This window comes from Spermophilus citellus (genome assembly GCF_964194105.1).
Source record: "Spermophilus citellus genome assembly, chromosome: 3".
In the NCBI taxonomy this organism is placed as follows: Eukaryota; Metazoa; Chordata; class Mammalia; order Rodentia; family Sciuridae; genus Spermophilus; species Spermophilus citellus.
The window spans coordinates 135,390,434-135,411,296 of record NC_138184.1 but is presented as its reverse complement, the minus strand read 5'-3'; the positions used below and the strand labels follow the sequence as shown (position 1 = coordinate 135,411,296).

The window sequence follows — 20,863 nt, the reverse complement described above, 5'->3', positions numbered from 1 at the left end:
TACTGGGGAGAGTTATCACAGTGGACAGCGGTCAAGACAGTAATGAGAATGGTCTGACTTGCACAGTCCTCAAATATTTCTAGAAGTGAAATAGATGGGAAGCTGCTAGGGTTTGGGTATGGCTTGGGAGTGTCCCCCAAAGGTTCATATGGTGAAACTTAATCCCTATTGCCTAGTGTAAAGTTAGAGGTGCAGCCTTTGCAAGGTGATTAGGATTAGATAAGATCATCAAGGCGAAGCCCTTATGATTGAATATGAGTGGCTTTACAAGAGAAGGAGATCAGAAGACACATACACACACTGTCTCTGGCCATGTGATCTCATGAGCCACCTTGGGATACAGCAAGAAGGACATTACCAGATGTAGGCCCTCAACTTTGCACTCCAGAACTATGAGCCAAGGTAAATTTCTTTTTTTAAAATAAATTTATCTAACTTCAGGTACACTGATACAGTCACAAAAAAAAAAAAAAAAAAAAAAAAAACAGAATATCACAGAAACCTCCAAAATTGTCACTTGGTATGTATAAGCAGAAAAGTTCCAGTTCAAGTAAACAAAAGTCTAATCTGAATCATAAAAACTGAGAGCCACAGCCTCTCAAACAATTTTCAGACCTGAACCAGTTTATAGACCCATAATGAAGGGGAAGTTGGGTTCCTTTGACAAAGAACCCTAGCACACTGCCAAAAATGTAGTCAATCTTTCTCTCAGCCCTCCCCAAGACTGATGCACAACTTCTTCCTATTGATTAGGGAATATATATTGGGGAAACGGAGCTAAACAGGACTTTTGGGGACTGGTGGACAATGGCTTTGAACTGACACCAATTCTAGGAGACCCAAAACATTACTGTGTCCCCAGTCAGAGGAGTGGCTTATGGGGGTCAGGCGATCTAAGAAGTTTTAGCCAGGTCCATCCCTCAGTGAGTTTTGTGGGTCCCTATGTCCTTCCTATGGTTATTTCTCCAGCTCCAGAATGCATAATTAGAATCGACATACTCAGCAACTGGCAGCATTCCCACGTTAAAGAAGCGGGGGCTTGTTTGGTTATTTGGTTATTCTATTGAGGGAGACCAGGGTTGTGGAAGGCCTGAGAATGTGATTCCAAAGGCCCAAATCTTCTCTCCTTCCAGAGTGAACTCAGAACACTTACGTTTGGGGTTTACTGAGAGTGTGCTATTTGCCTTAAAAGAAATAGGCTCGGCTCAGCTCTTGAACATCAGGATAAATCATTCCAGCCATGAAGAGCCAAGACACTATCAACTTTCAATTGCTAACTGAAACCCTTGATAGCTGCTAGAAAAATAGTGCACGATTATAGCCTAGAAACACAAATTACCAAGGCCACGGGACTCTCAGAATGTAATAAATGGAGTGTGGGTAACCACACGTGTGGTCAAGATCCCAGCCCCCAGTGTGTGTCACAAATGCCTGGTGACCCACAGGACCTAGGGAGAATGGAAGAAAAAAGATTCTCCAGAAATTCCACACTGGCTGCATTGTGGATAAGTGACAAAAGGGACAGAAGTTTCAGGGTTTAACCTAAGAAACACTCTCTACGTTCCTCTGAGTTTTATGGTCTTCTCGTGTTTATGCTCCATAGGTTCTTTGTGACCAGGAGATAATTATAAGCAGACAGGAGAATGCCTCTGCGTATAGTTATACAATGACAGAATGTGGTTTCCTCCTCTGGAACATTCTTTACATCTAGGGTAGACTGGGGCACAGTGGAATGACATTAAGGTGGTAACTGAGGCTTTTCAAGGATGATGCCATGTGTCTCCCCACAGCTGAAATATCCAGAATCTCCTCAAGCACAGTGACCTCGGGCAGGGCTGGTCTTCAGCACCATGGAGGACAGGGGCATCCCATGACAGGCCTCCCTGAATGGAATGCTCTAGGGCCTGACTCCAGGATAGAAAGGCCATTTGGATGGCTCTCAGAAGCAGAGCTCACATGCATGGGGTCCAGAGCATCTTTGCACACTCACTCACTAGGTACCTCTTAAGGACCAGGAGAAACTGTTTTCCAGGTCCTTCATGTGTAAAGGAAGCAGGTCCCTCCCTCTGACAACCCCTCCACGTTGCCTGAAGCCTTTTGTGTGGCTTCTTTTCTGCATGAACTTGACCTAAATATTGATGAACACTCAGTCCCACGTGAGGAGGAATTCTGGGCTGTGATACTAACTCCCTGGGGAATAACCTGAGTCCTTCTTCTCCCTCACCAACAGCCTCCAAGCAGAACCTGCAGATAGGCCCAGGGAACAGGAAAACAAAAAGAGAGGCCTCCCAAACTAAATCTCCTGGTATCCCTTTAAAACACCTCTGGAAACAAGCCCCTATTACATCAGTTATGGACCAGTCTCCCCTGTATGCTGAGCTCAGACTCCTGCTCCAGAGAACAAAATAGGCAAAATCCCCAGAGGGCCGGCTCCTTTCCCCACCATCTGAAGCCATCACCTCCCGACCTCCCAACCTCATCCGGAACTCAGAGTCCCCTTAAACAGGGACAAAATGAAAAGTAAAATATCAGAGACATGGAGAGATTGGGCCACAGAGCTGGAAAAAGAGCAGCATATGAAAGGATTAAAAATGCATTAGAAAGAACTCAAGGGATTTAGAAGTCATTTCAAGTGCACTGGAAGAAAATCCCTCCAGCCCTGGGAGAACAGGTCCAGGTTCAAACCTGGGTGCTAAAGAGGCTCCATCCTCTTCTGATGTCTGATGAGGTTTTGCCTTGAGGTCTTTCATTCTCTTATCACTCTCTACTACTTTCTAGGACGATGCTTGTCAGAGAGGAGGCGGGGGCCACCTGCATCAGAATCACCTGAGAGACTGGTTAAAAAATGGAGCTTCCTGGGTTCCCAGTAATTCTAAGGCAATCTGAATCTGAGAAGCACAGAAGTAGATCCTTTATCATTCCTAAGTGGCTGCAGTATCTAAGCTAAATCACTCATTTAAATGGCTGCTTCAACTCTGAAGGAGACATAAGTGGCTAAATTGATTCTTTTAGAAATTGTTAGATTCTAAATGTAGTGGTAGTGGAGTAACATTGTGACCAGTTTCAAATGGTAAAAATTTACACAAGGAATCCAAGAAGAAATTTTTCGAAGCACAGATGTGACCATGTCACTCCCTTGAGTAAAACACATCAATGTCTTCCCATTTCCTGGTTTTTGTTGTTGTTGTTGTTGTTGTTTGTTTGTTTGTTTTTGAGGGGGGATACGGGGTATATAAAACCCAGGGGCACTTTAAAACTGAGCCACATCCTCAGCCATTTTCTATATTTTATTGAGAGACAGGGACTTGCTGAGTTGCTTAGGGCCTCAGTAAATTGCTGAGGCTGGCTTTGAACTCACAATCCTCCTGCCTCAGCCTCCTGAGACACTGAAATTATAGGCATGTGCTACCATACTAGATCCCATTTCCATTTTGATAAAGACCTAAACCTGTGGTACCCACCAAAACTGACCCTCCAGCAGTGGAACAATCCGTATTTACCTCCCCCATCTCAGGCAGAGATGGAATACTACTTGCCCCTGACACTCTGGTCTTCTCTTCCTGAAAAAGCCAAGGTCCACCCTTCCCCTGGCCTTCACCTGCCATTCCTCTGCATGGCCACCCCTCTGTCCCTAGTAAAACACTTTTGCCTTCTTCCCAGATATCCCTACTACATTAATTCTGCCACTGCACATCCATTCTGCCTCCACAGGCCTTAGTCAATTTGAAATGACATCTTCAATTGTGTGATTGTGACATCTTCAATTTGATTAGTGTGTATTTCCTTCACAAGTGTATAAAGCAGCCCAAGAGACAGCAACAGGTTTAGATTTTTCCCTAGGAATGAAGCTCACCATATGTATATATAACCTATGATACCGTATGGTACATAGCAGGTGATCAATAAATATTTGTGAAATGAGAAAATGAATCAAAAACAGATTTCCAGATCAAACACTTGGGGCAAATTCAGATCCAGGGCAGCAATGAAGAATTTAAAGTATACCCTGGTCCTTCTCCTGAAAGTCAAAGGTTACAATATTTCTCAAATAGCCAAGGGCTAACATACTGTATTGGCTTCCTTTCCCTCACATATGGTCCTAACCACCCAGTTTTGCATTTTTCAAATGGTTGATCCAATCTTCCTAATACGATATCTGGATTTCAAAAGAAGGGGGGAAATACAACACTATAACTGCATATCCTAGCAGCACACATAAAAAGATTCAAAATGTCCCCATGCAAGTCTTCAACAATTACAACCCAGTGTCTACTAGAGTGGAATAGTGGAATAATGTCTCACTGGTTGCATAAAGAAATATACCATTAAAGCATTAATACATCATCTTTCATCTTGCAGGCAGTTGGTCACAGCTGGGGTAATGGTTTGCTGCCTTGACTACAGTCTTTTACATGTTCCTGAGGTGGTAAAGGTCTTTACACAAATTGTTCCCATCCTTCAACAAGTATTATGACTCTCTCAATGCAATGTTTCAGTGCAACAGGTTTAACTGAGGCAAAAATGAATTTCACAAAGTGATGGGACATTGGTAGTTAGAGAATAAACCATACATTTTGCTGCATAAATGGGGATCCAGTTTTGAATGTATGCAATGCTGGGCAGCAAGCCTCTCTGACACCTAAAAGTCCCCATCTGTACAATGGGTACAAGGTGAGTTCATATACTTGAAGTCTTTTAAGCTGCTTTTGTTATTTTGGTGTGAATATAGTTCTCCAGTGATTGACCAAAAATCTATATTTCAACACTCCAATCTTTTTCATGGGTCTTTAAGCATATTTAACATTGGACCCTATTTAAAGCTACACACCATCCCTGATACACTGAAAAGAGGCATTGTCAAACAACTGACCCTCCAGCAGCTGAAAAAAAAACTCTATTTAACACCCTAGTTGGTAAAAGAAAAAAAAGGGACCAGAAATTTTATAAACGGAAGACAGTGTGCAATTTGTTCCAATCAATATTTGCACACCGTGCTTAGATAAGTGACTTTTCATGACTGCAGTTATGGGAGTGGGGAGTGGAAACCAAATAGCACTACTCTGAGAGCAGGAGTTTGCAGAAGTAGTTTCCATTTGGTGCACTGCTGTCTCATACCCATACTTCAATCCACAGCATTTCAGTGTTTAGATTGAGGTTTATCTTTCCTCAGCCCACTCTATAAAAGCCATTACTAAGGGAGTCGTTAATGGATACATGAGCAACGGCTTAAGGAGCTGCTGAGCCTGGGAGCTCCTTTCTGCTTTCCTGGAGCAGCATGATGTCCAAGAGGCACCCAACACCAACTGCCACTTGCCAGAAATAATGAACAGAAATGAAAACTGGAGGCTTCTACTTAAGTGACCATAAAGCAATTGCCCATCACAGGACACTCTTCCCCCCCCCCCAACCCCACAGGACACTCTTGAGAGAGAAATTTGGTGCAATTAATTACACTGGGACAACAGAGCTATACTGGATAGGTACTCTTAGGACCCTCCTCCTCATCCTCCTTTTATTTTTCTATTTTTGTCCTCAGAATAATTTCTGTCATGGCTGACAGTCTGACAAACCGGCTCAGATTAAAGAAGAAAGATTAACACTTTACAACTGCCCCTGTGCCAATGAACATTTGAATAGTCTTCTACTTACTGGAAGGTTCCAAATGATTCAAAAGGGATGTTTACATTGAGCTTCCTCCAGTTCAACTGAATGAAATTCTGCCAAGTGCTCCTCTACCCAGGTTTCTTACAGGGCTCCTGACTACACTTGGATAAATGCAAACAGCCCCAGAAAGCCAAAATCAAGTAAAGGGGAAGAGCCCTATTCAGCATCCTCCATTCTGTCTCCTTAGAGTAAAATAATAATAGAAGAAAAGAGTGAACCCCAGGTTAGTTTGAATTGAACTGCGGATATTTACAAGGGCTTTTATTTGAGGGCCCCAAATTGCCAACATGATGCATTACATCAGTTCTTTTCATTCACAATTGATTGTCATTTATCCTGACCTGTATTTTAGCAGTTTACTTCTATATTCTTGAAGAGAAGATGTATAAAGCAAACTAACAGTCTAGTTGAGATTTCAGGAGGAACGGCCTAGGCCACTTAGAGGAAATGAAACAATAAATGTGTGCCTTTAAATGATTTTAGCAAAACACTTGAATGAAAAACCCAAATAGAAACTATTGAATTAGTAATAATAACATCAATAGGAATGGCAAATCCAATGCTTTGGGGGCACCATTACAATCATTATTACATGTAATCATCTCAGCAACTCCAAGAGCTAGGGACTTAGAATTATCTTCATTTGAAAGATGCAAAAACTGAGGCTGAGAAAGATAATTAACTTAACCCAAGTCACCCAAATGGTATACTCAAAAATAGACTTCAACAAGTATGTATTTACTTAGTTTTAAACTTCTAAGACTCCTTCTTTACCTCTTTTCCCAATCCAGTCATCAGGTGATTCATTTGCCTCATCAATGACTTTGGGCAATTCAGGAATGCAGTGCAGGCCCTCTCACAGTCCCTTCAGCTCAGGCTCTGGCTGGCATCCAGCTGTGGGGTCTCCAACAGGAAAGTGGAGGTGGGGCAACCTGTTTTCAACTTGCATTTACATAGGGAGAGCCCTGTTTTATTTATTTATTCATCTGACCAAGATCTTGTGTTTATTTGGTTATGCCTTGAAGGCAGGAGCTTATAGCTCCCAGCATTCCTTTGTTCCTCCCTCCTGCTGTACTATCTAATCTGTCCTCCAATGTTGCCTTGGGACTTAGGAGTTTCTGCCTGAAATCTGATGGCATCTTTTCTTTGCCTCTTCAATCCAAATACACAGGTCCCGGCAGAACTGACATGAGGCCTCTTCCAGACTTTCTTCCGCCATGCTGATGGCTGCATTCCCTGAGCATATCACGTGCTTTTTAAAAAATACTCAGCTTTCTAGATCTTTCTCAAAAGATCGATCATGAACTCCATCCTCTGTGATTTGCAAGCACTCTAAATATACCTTTAGTAGACTTACTTATTAATAACTATGTCTTGACAGGTGTTCTCTGATTCAGCCCCCAAACATGGAGGGCCTGACTATACTGCATGATTGACAGGATGAATGAACCAATGAATGAATGGACGAATGAAGTATTGTGATGAGTGCTGTAAGCCCAGCAATAGTTCAACTTGAAAATATTTATAAATATTTATGGTTAAGTGTAAGCCCCCACTTCTTTTTTCCTTATTTATTTATTTATTCATTCCTTTATTTTTGGTGCTGGGGATGGAACCAAGGCTTTGTGCAGGCTAAACATGCACTCTGCCACTGAGCTACATCCCTAGTTCCTTGACATTTCTTTTCAATATATATTACAAATAATAGATAAATGGTGCTTTATTTTGTTCCTCTCACAATCCAGGCAAATGTTACTTGAAAACCTTCAACTGGAAAACAGATATGATTAAGGAAATAGTTCTAATGAGTCAAAGTCACTTGCTGGCAGTGGACTGGGCCTAGAAATGATGGAAACATATTCACTCCTTGATAAAAGTTTTGATTTAATGTGATTTGCGCTGACTTATTCTGAAAGTTACAAGCACTGGAGAAAAAAGATTTAGCAGCTGATGGAATTGTTTGCTTCTAAACCCTGTCATGATTAGGACAGCTGTGTGTGTGTGTGTGTGTGTGTGTTTCACACACTTAAAACACAGCACACATATTTTTTAGTATACAAAAGAATGAATCCCATTCCCCCAACCAAAACTTTTAAGTAGTTGTAACTTCCACAGAGTGGCCCATAGTTGAAATAATTAGGGCACCAGTCCACTATTAAAAATCTAGGGCATGGTGGGGCAGGAGTCAAGTAAAAACCAGCCTTAGTGAGTGTTATTGGAATTCACTTTTCATTCCGACAAAAATGTGCAATCTGACCAAAACTCTTCCATTGGCCCTTCCTCCCAAGCCACATACCTTCTGAAGGCCAAGGGCAAAGCCAGCTGTGGTTATGCATTTGGGTTAAAGAGCCCAAAAACAGAAAGAAAAAAAAATTATTTTGAAATGCATTACACTTCAAAATTAAGGGTAATTGTGTGTAGCAGCCTGGAAAATTTAGCTCATCCAGTACAACTCAGCCACTGAGCCCAGAGCACAAAACACTAGGACTCTAAATGCAATTTCAAACCGAAAATAAAAAGGTACAAAGGGCGGAAGGAAGGGCGGGGCAAGGGGTGGGGGGTTGCTACAGAGCTGTGACTTTTGACAGGGCTGCTGCCTGGGGAAGGCGTGACCAATACACAACTTAGCAATGGTTCTAAATTATTTAAGCCACTAGATGCTGCTCTGGACCACTACAGCAGTGAAACCAAGAAGGTAAATAAAAGATTGACATATAATGACCTAAGAAAATACATGTGGTAAGATTGGGACAGAAATGTGATGAGCAAAGTGGAAAAGGACTTTGCAATAGAGCAGAAACCTTAAAGGTTTGTTTGCTACAAGGCCCTGGTCACTCTCCAGCAGTATCTTTGTCCAACTAGACAAGCAAAGCAGGAGGCCCTTCACTCCCACGGGGATACTTCCTTGCATGCAACACAAGCCACCTGAATGAGTCAAGCTGAGTTTGTTACCCACCTTCCTCCATTCATTTATCTTATTCTCATTACGTAAAGGTTGAAATCAATGCAATAATCAGTAGTTAGAATTCAAACTGCTTTCAGAAAACAGAGACATAAACTCACTAGTTAAGTTTTCTTCTGCCATAGGGGACCAAGAAGAAACATAAACATGAGACTTGCAAACCATCTGGGGTAGGAAGACAACTGCAATGCAGGAGTGAATGAAGCTAGAGAACTTAGAAAGAAAATAAATGAACAAAAAGGGTAAGCCCCCATCTATGAATACACCTAGGTTCCAAAGAAAACGGGGACACTTATAACGGCTATTGAAAGTCTAGCTGACTTAATAACACAACTGGTTCAACTTCTTCAAGAAAACAAAGACATGAGGTTTTCAACCGCCCCTGAGAGGACAATCTGCAAAGAGTAGAGGCATTTTTGATGGTCACAACCGAGTGGTGCTACGGCACCTAGTGAACAGAGAGACCAGGGAAGCTTGTAAACATCCTACAGTGCCCAGGACAGCCTCACAACAAAGAATTATCCCTCCTGAAGTGCCAACAGTACTGAGGCAGAAACTGCCTGAAATAAATGGCCAATATAATGGGCCACATTCTGCAAGTAGAGAAAGTAAACTCATCATCGCCCAAGGGAGAAACCATCCTGGTTCACAGACTCCAGCCTCCGATTCCCTTAGTCATGTTAATCTAGGAGCAGGAGAAGTAGCAAAGTCATGACAAGTTGGAGAACACTGTGAAGTGCGTTCCCTTCCAGCTGGTTCCCTCCCAACTGGTTCCAGACTTTTGCCTTCACCATGACTCATCCCCACAGGCAAAAAAAAAAAAAAAAAAAGTGTTGGCTAGAGAGTATGTGTCTGTTCTCCTTAGCAAATAGTGTTCTCCTTTTTGATTAATAAATTGCACTCTGGGCTCACATGGTTCAATATCATGAGCTTGGGTGATGGACATAATGTCCCCAAGAGAAGAATCCACTGACTCAAGGCTAAGTTCAAGTTGAGAATGAGATATTCACAGAGGGATTCGACTCTGAAAAAACTCAGGTTCCATGGTAGCAGAGATATATCTCTAGATGCCATGACACCCAGGGAACCTCCATCTGAACCAAAGGCATTTCTTTTCTTTTCTTTGTTTTTTTTCTTCCCCCAGTGGTGCTGAGGATTGATCCCAAGCCCTAGAGTATGCTAAACACATGCTTTACCATTGAGCTACAACCCTGGTGGAACTAAGGCCATTTTTATTTATTTGTTTGTTTGTTTTGTAGCATCTATGTTGCCCAGACTGGCCTGGAACTAACAATCTTCCTGCATCAGCATCCCAAGTGGCTAGGATTGCAGGTATGCCCCCCACTGTGCCCTGCCAAACACTATGGGACATTTCTAACAACATACAGGATTGAAAAACCTTTCTGGATGCCACTGCAGCATAGCTTGACAGGCAAGTCCTGGCTTTAGAGGCTGGCAAGTCCAGGAGAATCAATGATTCAAGGAATTAACCGGTATGATTCAGGGGAAACAGCAACAGAAAAAGAGTTGGAAAAGTTGAATTTAAGGTTCAGATTCACCCTCCAAATACCTATGACATTTCATTCCTCCAAGTCACATCTATAAAACAGGGTAACAATATTATGCTGATTATTTCCCATCATTTCCAAAACAGAATCCCGGGAGGAATGGTGTCAGCCCATGGAGGAAGAGTCACATTGATGCTATGACCCCAACCCCATTGAGGCAATGCTTAGTAAGTGGGCTTACCTGATCATCATTCTCTCAAACCACTGCTCCATATCCAGAAATACAATCTGCCCAACACATAACAGCCCCAGAGAGCAGCAAGAAGTCCCTTTTTGTACTGAGGGAAGTTTTTGTTCCCTACATTAACTGCCAGAGCTAAAATAGCCCAAACTGCACCCTCAATTCCTAAAACTGAGGTTCCAATAATAATCTCACTCAGATTCTGGAAACCAGTGTTTGTGGGGGCCCAGAATACTAAGAAGCATCTCCTGCTATTTATACATGTGACTAATTTCTCTACTCAGCACTCTGCCAGGTTGTTGCCGTGGTTAATTCCTTTTGATGAGCTAGCACTCCTTCACCCACACTATTCCTATCTGATACTTAACTGTTCACCTCACTTTAGGCTGGCGACAAAATTCTGCTCAATTGGTACCTGCACTTATTTTGTAAGAGGTTAGAAAACAGAATACTATGGCACAAGTAGTTAATTGAATCCCAGGTCATGATCTGGCTTTGCAGGCTTGAATTTCAGCTATTATAGATAAGTTGCAATTGTTAACACTCAGTCAACTGAAATTATCCAGGGAATTGAGCATAGCAACCAGTGTGTGCATGGCACACGCAGTCTGGCTTTACTGAACCTAAAAGTGCTGTGCTGGCATACTGGAAAGCATTTGAGGAGGCTAGGCATACATCACAGGGGCCATCCCTGTACAGATGGCAAACAGTGCTGAAACTCTCAGCCACTATCTTTGGATAGTCAGTCTCAAGCCTAGGCCCGCTGAAATGCTTGAGCTAATAATCATACATCACAGCCGTGTGGCTGCCACCAGGAGAGATCACCATTGTCTTTGCAAGCCTCTGAAAATAATTAAAAATCACACATATGGAGAATGGTAGGCATCAAAATTAAAAGGAAAGGTCAAGAAGAATAAATTTCATATTTCCAAAGACCTCAAAAATCTCTAAAATAAAACTCGGGAAAAAAAGCACATGTGTGGTCCATTTCCTAAGTACAGTGAAAGAGCTATTGAGATGGATGGTGTGCCTCTCCCTATCACTACAGTGAAAACATGACACTTGGGTTTCCAGTCCCTCTAAGATGACAGCATCTGGGCCTAGCACACCATCAAATCCTATTAACAGGAGCATTTTTTAAAGTTAAGTCAACGACTGACTCTTTTATTGCATCTGGCTCAACATTTGTAAACAGCATCTTTCGCAGGGAATTAAGCCAACATCATTTTGTAAAAGGGGACAGTTCAGTACTTCTTGAGGTATGGCCCTCTGAACCATTTTCATCAAAATCCTTGATTAAGTGTTTACATAGACTCCAAGAACCTCCAGAATTATTAAAAAAAAGCACCATTCATATTGAGCCATACAATAGACATTAATATTCAACACCCGTTTTGTGAAACACCCTTTTCCCTTCTGCTCTCTTCTATTTCATGCTTTACACTGCTGGTCTTAGAGCTACTAAATTGGCATCATGGCCTCCTCCTGGGTTATAACCTTAATCTTAAAAAGCACAGGTCTCCTTGACTAGAAGGAAGCAGAACAGTAATTGCAAAATTAGCAACAAACACTTCAGGCTTTGTGATACCGAGAGGGTTTAGTATTTCCCCCACCTCTTTCAAATTCAATAGGATGTCTTATAAACGAACTCTATCTACTTGGATGGCTGTAGGCATTAAAGAGTGGTTGCAGGCTTCACTTACAAACCATAATGGTACCCACTGTGTGAGATCTGGACAGGAAATGTTACCTCCATAGGAATGATCATCTCTAAGCCTCCAGCCTTAGGCAAAGATGGGAGTAAGCAAAGTGTGTGCTCAGTGCAGCTCCTTGTCACACCCCCAGCCACATCCTCTAGGCAAGGGCTTCAAAGCCCTCTCTTCCTTCACCTCTCCCCACCCATTCACACCAAACACCCAAAGGAGGTCAATTACATGAAAACTCTTAAGCACTGGCTTTTCTTCACTACTGTAATTTCATAAATGTCTATGATGTAGCAGCACTCCAAGAAGCCCCCGTCGGCTTTCTCTCTTCCGTTTTTCTTCTCCTAGGCACGTTTTTCTCTTCTCCCCTGCATGTGCCACCCCAGCGTCTTCGGCCTCCCTCACAGCCCCCTCTCTTCAGCCTTCACTTGCATTTTCTGGGAGAGTGCGCTGGGACCCAGTTTATGTCTCTGACTTCACACCATTGACAAAGCTCCTCCAAGGGGAGTTTTCTTGGGCTAAAGCAACACAGACTTTGAAAAGATTTTCCCCCAAGGAGAGAGATAAAATACCAGCTCAGGAGTGGGGATGTGTTTTTAATAAAGTGCGCTGGTTTTCTACTTTTTCCAAGGAAATCACCCCTCTGCTTCCCTTCTTCAGTCTGAAATTCTAAGGGAGGAGGATACCCAAGGCAGAAAGCAGTCTGAAATAAAGAGTGGCTAAACCTGGAGGAGAAGATGCTGAAGAAACGCGAAATCCTGGGCTTTGCACTTGCCATGGATGCAGAAACATTTTCTTTGTATATTTCCTTGGCAGGCCTCACCCAACATGGGTATTTCTCATTCAGTCAGCAAACGTTTACTAAGCACCTACTATGTGCTAGGAATCAATCGAAATATTGAAGTTGCCAACAAGAGAAAAACCATAATCAAATAAACAGATGAAAATATGATCTACTGGGTAGAAAAATGCTAAGAGAAATAAGTTAGAAACATAAAAGGACCAAGGAAGGCTTGGCTGTTATTTTATATGGAGTAGTCAGGGAAATCCGGGTAAGCTGACACAAGTGGGCAGAGACCTGAAGGAAGCAGGGGAATGAGTCATCTGGACCTGCAGGAGAAATCCTGTGCAAAAGAAACAGTGTGTGCAAAGGCCCTGGGGACAGAACTCTGAAAAAGAAGACTGTAAGGTCCTCAGAATGGCTGCAGTCAACAAGGACATTGTGTGTTCTGGGGAACATGACCATCCATCATAAGGACCACCTATCCAGTGACTCAATGACTGCTCCAAGTCCTGAGTTTCCTCAGTCATGTCTGGGCCTACTTCCAGCCTGCCCCCTTCCTGACACATACCAAGCTTCCTGTTCCCCAGTTCCTTTCCCTCCTGACACCTCTCCCACTCCAGTTCCAACACTTTGAGTTATTCCCTCACAATTTACCAGGTCATTTAATTGAATGAAAACAAACCAACAAACAAAAACCTGAGTAATAAATGTGGTAGAAAAGAAGGTCACATGCACACTTAACCACAGCTTTCAATTGATAGGAAATGTACCACAGGAAAGAGCAAGGATCAAATGGTAGCTATAAAAGAGAGAAAGAGAGTGAGAGAGAGAGTAGGGGGAAGAACAATTAAGTCTGGTGATAGGCCTGCAGGGGCACGGACCTCCTGATTTACTAGGATCCAAGTTCTATAAACCAGGGAACTATAATCCTTGAAACAACCTTGGGAAACAGGTATGGAGGTGAAACCACATGAAAAACCATAACCAGGGGAGACCTTCATAATAGATGTTGACAGTCTTTGTAATCTAAAACTGTGACTGGACAAGTCTCTCTAGTACCCAAGATGCTCTCAAATATTTGGAATTTAAATACAAGTTATTAGTTAATTTTATTTTATATAAGTTTTAAAAAAAAAGTATTCTCCCATAGTCCCTCCTACCATACCCCCAAGTCACTGGCAGCTCCAGACTGGGGGCCTTTGGTTCTAGGAACACAAAATTCATCTTAGGTTCTCCAAAATCTTAACTGTGATCAGTTAGGTCCACATAAGCCCTGGCCAGTAGTGGGAGGCCCAGGATGCATCACAAACTGTGTTGAGCAAGCCTCGGGAGCTGTCCAGAGGCCCTTGGAGCTACCCTACTGTGGGAGACAGAGGGGGCGGGGCGGACTAAACCCTGTAGCTTTTCATCAAAGCAGGTCCAGCCGCCAACAACTCCTCCCCAGCTGCCAACTTCAAATGGCCCCCAGATGGGAAAGAGCCAGAGGAGCTGGAGTCCCTACTGCCCAGATCTCGCAGTCGAGGACACACACACACACACACACACACACACACACACGCCGCCTCGCGCGCGCCAGCGGTATAGCACGGACTTCCCAGCCCCAAACACACAACGCGCACCCCCGGGACGACTGAGTTCTGTACTTCCTCTTCCTCAAAGCTACTCTGGGAGGTCGAGGCTGCCCCTCTCCGCTCTGATTCCAGGGGTCCCGTGCTCTGGTGCCCCGCTTCTCTGTGGACGCTCCGGGTGCGTCCCCTCTCCCATACCAAGATCTCTATAGAAACCCCTTGCCGCCTTTCCGGGTCCTCAGTGTGTCCCCAGGAGGCGGGTATTTACTAACAAACACCCCCCAGGAATCCTAGCTACCTGAATCACCTCATCTCGCCACCCTGTGAGCCCCCCATCCATCTAGCCCATCACTGCTAGCTCCCAGGAACGCGCTGGCCAAAGGATTCCCTCCCATCTGCGATGGCCGGAGAAAACCCCAGAGTCCGAGCCGCCAGCCGCCGTCTCGGGCGCAGACTCTCCGGTCTCCGGCCCCAGGAATCTAGACTCCAGGCTCCCAACCCCACACTCTTCTGTCCCCAAAATCCCAACGCGCCAACCGCCAAGCCTTCCTGCTCCCTCCTCCAGCCGACCCCAATCCAAATATCTCCGCTCTTCTCGGGGCCCGGGCCCTGCGCTCCATCCTCCCGCGCCGCACCCCCAGAGCCCTGTCCCTCTGTTTCCACCGCCATTCGGACCACCCGCTCTGCCCAGACTTCCCCAACTGCAGAGCGCCCCGACGCGCCGGCAGCCCTCACCCAGCCTAGCGCGGTGGCCACCCCCGCCCGAGCCGTGGCGCCCCCAGGGAGGAAACAAAAGTGTCTCCGCGGCGCCCGGAGTCCTCGGAGCAGGACGCCTCCTCCCCGCCCCAGTCCCAACCCCCTCCCGGGCCGCGCTGAGGTCAGCGAGTCGGGGCGCTGAGCCAGCCCAGGAAACTTTACGAACCTGCCCGGGGTCGCAGGACAGCGGCGGCAGCGACGGGAGCTCCTGGCTATTAGAGCTCTGACGACCCGCGACCATTGAAGGGAAAATCCGAGGCTCTGTTGCCCAGCTCTGGGCTGCGGCGGTGTGGGTGGCTCTGCCTCTATCCCGTGCCCATCCTCGCCCGCTCCCGCTCGCCCAAACACACGCACTTACACTCTGGGTCGGCCGGCTGCTGCGCTGCCGGCTGCCGCTGCTCTCACTTCCTCTTCCTTCCTCCTGCTGGCCAGAGACACATTTTGCATCTGCAAGGCATCCCGAGAGCAGCCGCGAACTCTCCTCCCGAACGGACGCTGCGGAGTTGCCGCCGCCGCCGCCGCCGCCCCCGGCACCTGCGCCGGGACTAGAGTGGTTGGCGCGTTCTCCTCCCGCCCGCACCCTGCTGTCTGCCCACCGCACTTTGTTTAGGAGGGGTTGCCCACGACTTTATGAAGTCCCCCTACTTCAAGAGGGAAATGTCAAACACCATGCACGCCTCATATCTGCTATAAATAATGTATGTGCAGAACATGACTTCTCCGATGAGCTCACACACGGCGTTTTGCAGGCACTAATTAACTCCGTCACCCTCGTAGCGCCACCTCCGGGAGGCCAAAAGCGCGTGGCATCTTTTTATATGCTTTCCTTTTTGGCAAGTAGTTTGGGATTTTAAGGGGGGAAACTTCGGTGGGCTCTTTTGAGGCTACTTTAAAAGGTTGGGCACATTTGCCTTTGTGCCTTGTTCTTGGGCAGTGTGGAAAAATAACCGATGTATTTACCTCCCCTATAATTTTAAACGACAAGGTTTCTTTCAATGAAGTCAGGGATTCCCTAATTTTAAATAACTTCGCAGAAAGCAAGACGTCCTACCCACAATTTGGTATTTAGGAGAAATTATTTAAGTCATGCAAACTACTTCATTTTCAAAGCAGAAATCAAACATGTTAAATCTCAGCTTTGCTGGCAGGAGATTGCAAGAGAAACACCTGTCCTCTCCAAATTCAGAAATCTCTGCTATAGCTTCACTGGAAAAGGCAGACAGTTGCTCTGCTTTCCCTTCTAACTGGAAAAGGAGAGAATCTGGGGAGCTGAGAGGCATCAGTATCTAATGTGGAAAGCAAAGCTCCCCTTTGAGATTCAGCCCCTTTCCAAGGAGATTAAAATTTTAACCCTATGTTGAGACTGTCCATTAGCAACACAAAACATTGTGAAGCCTTTGAAATGTAACTAGTATTGAGATGTTCGTAGGTGTAAAATAGGCACAGGATTTAGTTCGAAGATCAAAATGTAAAATAGCTTAATTATTTTTATATTCATTGCATTGTCTCAATGAATGATGAAACTATAGTTGACTTATTGGATATAGTAAGTCAATTCGGTTACTGTATTAGTTAAGATATAAATACACATGTAATCCAAATTAATTTCTTTTTCAAACATTTTAATGTAGCTACTAGAAAAAGCCAGATTACACATATGGCTCTCATCAGTGGCTCACATTATACTCCTAATGAACAGCCCTGGTCCAACCTCTATTAGAGACATAACTCTGGGAGGCAGTAATAGTAGCAGGAATGCCTGGGTCCAAATGGTTATAAGCCAGTAACTTAAAGTAGGGTGATTCCAGGAAAGTAACTGAACTTCTCTATTCCATTGTCTATAAAACAGTAATGGTATAATAATAACAGTCAAAAGGGCAACTATTAAATGAGGTCGTTTTATAAGCAATTTCTAAGTAGAGACTTTAATAACGGTTCAATGAGATGCTTGTAGTGATGAGTATAAATTTGATCTACAACTTTCTAGCAGAGTCATATTAAGACCTTAACTTTAGTGCTGGCATCTAGAGCACTCAGTATGTGTGAGATGTCATAACTTTCCCCTCCTTGCACAACAATTAGATAAATGTAGTTCCCTATAACCTGTAGACCCAGGACTGCCCTCTACAGTTAATATAGAGTAGGTCACATCTTTGCTCCATGAGATATTTTTTTTCAAATCTTTCAAGATAGTCCCAAAATTTACTGCAATATATCCTTCCAAGTTTTAAACATCTTTAGTTACTCTGAGTCCCCTCAATGTGAAATGATTTCAGATCTCTCTTATCTGAGCCATCTTCCCCCTGAAGGACACTACATTCTGTCCTTAAACAAATTAGTTGTGTTCTAGATTAATCATCTAATTAGCCATTAACAAACAGAATACAGCTAGGCTCTTGTGAATTTTTTTCAAATGCATCTCATTGTTGATTCAAGTGCAAGAGGAAAATAGGAACTCCTTTGCTGTGTTACATTAAGCCATATCCATTCTTGTGGAGCTGGTCTTTGGGACCCAAATCTACCTGGTCCAAGTTATCTAAGTCTCTGTGGATTCAATTCAGGCAACCAATGTATCCCTGTAGCCAAAAATGAGTTAACAATTCTAGGATGTCCTGTGAAGCTCCATTAAGGACCCCCTAGGGTTCCCTCGGCCATGGCGTGGAACAGTATTCTTTGGTTTTCTGGTTCATTCTGTAATTAATAGCCCCCTTAACACTGTAATCTCCAGATCTCATTTTCCTATCATATCCATGAAGACATTTTAGAGGCATTGTCAAGTGTCTTAGAGGAATCTACCTTCTTCCTGGGCCTACTGGTGTTCCAGTAAAGCCGCCATCTCCAGGTCTGGGTTGTCGGGTATAAATCCCAACATTGCCATTTACTAGCTGTGTTTTCCTCACAAATCACTCAGATCATGGGATTGAAACCTTAAGCTGGTAGGATTGATTAGTGGTTAAGTAAGTTAATTCCTTATGAAGTTCTTAGAACAGGACTTAGCACATAAAAATACTCAGTGACTGTCAGCTTAGGTATTACTATTATCTAATATCTACAACAGTCCTATAATCCATAAGTCATTTTAGCAGATTCAAAAAGAGAGGAGAGAGAAGGAGAGAGAAAGAGAGAGTGCATGTGCATGCAACATCTACACCCCTTTTCCACATACCAGCTTCTACATATGGTGAAGGGAAACTGCTAATATCAGCTCCTGGTCAAAGATTGGGTCATTCAATCATTAGATCACACTTTAGCAGGAAAGAGGTCAATTTTATGACAAGGAACCAAATCCAAGTGCAATCTTTATATATATCTATATATATATATCTATATATATATATATATCTATATATATCTATATAGATAGATAGATAGATAGATAGATAGATATAGATATATATATATATATATATTTAGTTTTAGGTGGACACAATATCTTTATTTTTTATTTTTATGTGGTGCTGAGAATTGAACCCAGTGCGTCACACATGCTAGGCAAGCGCGCTACCACTTGAGCCACGTGTCCCCAGCCCCCAAGTGCAATCTTTCCTTTGCACTTCGTGTAAGCACACCTGGGGGTACCAATGGGCCAGTCTCACTGATGTCTCTAGTGGTTAGGGACATGAACTCGGGATCTCCTCCATAGACTCATTTCAGTCTCAGGATAAGTAGGAGAAAAGAGAATAGGGTAGGGACAGATGGCCAGAGAAGGAAACTCACTGAAGCATCAACCCTAAACTTCACTCCCCAACCATGCTTTTATAAGAGGGCTTTGCATTGTTGCTGGATGGATAGGTGTTTGGGGGAGTTTCTCAGATTTAAATACCTTGAACTTATATTTTCCAGATTTTTATTCTTTGGTATGTGTTCAGAACTCCAAGATAGGAGGGGTGAGTGGGAGCTTATCAAAATGTCACGGTGAAACTTCTAAGTGCAAAAATGTCCTGTTGTATTTTTAATCAATGATGACTCATGTTGATCAACTCTTTCTTTTCTAAGTGCTCACAGACACTCATTTATAATCCATTAAATTAAAAAAAACATTTATTGGACTTCAGATGGGCCTTGTGTAGTTAACAATACATTTAGTAATATGTTTTGGAATTCTATCCCAAATTTGCAATCAAATTCCTTGATCTATAGCTTGACAAATCTACTCCATTTTCCTATGTTAGAAACTAGTTCATACTGGTCTTCCTCCTGTCCTTAACAGTTCTGGGAACAGAGAGTATCTCCAGCTCAAGGAAGCCACTACCCCAGGGATAATGAGGTCTGGGTAACAGGCAAACACCTGTCATCCAGAGCCATCAAGCTCAGTGCTGGGGCAAGCAGAAAAAGAGTCTGCTGTTTCTTCCCTGGGCTGTTCATTCATTTGTGCACACTCAGTACCTCTGAAGGTACTCTGCTTCCATGGTGAACAAGAAAGGCTTACCATGCACCCTCCCAGCACTTCCATTTTAGTAGCTAAGAAGACAGACTTTAAGTGAACATAGTAACAATTGAGGAGTATAATCAGGGAAGGGCAGAAGATTTCAATGTTAGAATCAGGGATATTGATCTCTTCTGCAAGTTAGGAAAAGCCTCTTAGGGAAGCTCCATTTGAAAGGAGACCTGAAGGGTGAGTAAAAGGGTATGAGCTTCAAAAGGGGGAAAGGAAGTGGGTCCAGTAATAAGGGAGGGCATTAAACAAAGCCTCTTTATATGAGGTCTATAGAAATAATAGTGTATACGGAACCTTAATAAAATCAATGTGACTAAAGTGTGAGAGGATCAAAATTAGATTATAAAAACAGTGGGTAAAAGTGCTCTTAGAAGCACTTGAGAGTCATTTCACAGAATTTGGGTATATTAACAATAACAGAAAGATATTGAAACTTTTTTTGTTTGCTTTGGTTTGGTTTTGTCTTGTTTTCCACTGAAATGTTCTAAGCAAGAGAGTCTCATGGTCACTTCTATTTCAGAAGTCATCCGACTGAATAGAGAATGGATTAAAAGGTAGACAAAACTCCTCTGTGGGAAGACAGTATCTTATTCTGCTCAGGCTGCCATGCCAATCCCATAGACTGGCTGACAAACAATAGAATTTTTTTTTTTTTTTAACAGTTCAGGAAGCTGGAAGTCAGAGATCAGAAAGCCAGCATGGTTGGGTTCTGGAGAGCGCTCTCTTCCTGGCTTGCAGACTGCCACCTTCTCTCTGTGTCCTCACATGGCACAGAAAGGAGAGAGAAAGAGAAACTATGAGGTCTCTAATAGCATGACCTCATCTAACTCTAATTACCTCCCAGTGGCCCCATCTCCAGATACAATCATGTTGAGAGTTAGGGCTTCAATGCATAAATTTGGGAAGGTGAACACAGATATTTGGTCCATAGCTCACAGGAAGTCAAGGTCAAGGACCAGCACAGGAAATGAAAAGGTTGACAGACATGACAGCACTCTTGCTTGACTCCTGATCATTTCTGTGACACCATTACCCTGAGTTCATCTCCAGGATGTACCCCATTTCCTAGTTATTATATATTACTGTCCACTGGCTAAGGACATCTACGCCAAAACATAGCATTTATCCCCTGTAATACCCCATTCCCTTTTTTTCCAGTCATTCCTACTTTAAAACAAAATAATATTTTTATGGATTTCCAACTCACCTGTTACCCAAATATGATGTCCTATATGAAGT

The 20,863-nt window shown here is 43.4% G+C and overlaps 1 protein-coding gene across 2 annotated transcripts in view; it reads right to left on the bottom strand.

Annotated features, from left to right (window-relative positions):
* ELMO1 (engulfment and cell motility 1) overlaps window positions 1-15,855 on the bottom strand; it is a 562,967-nt gene extending 547,112 nt beyond the window's left edge. Inside the window, exon 1 of one of the 2 annotated variants that reach the window (XM_081286788.1) lies at window positions 15,545-15,855. The gene's annotated coding sequence lies outside the window, so the exon portion shown is untranslated. The other variant, XM_081286787.1, reaches the window with a different exon arrangement.
* Window positions 15,856-20,863: the final 5,008 nt, after the last annotated feature.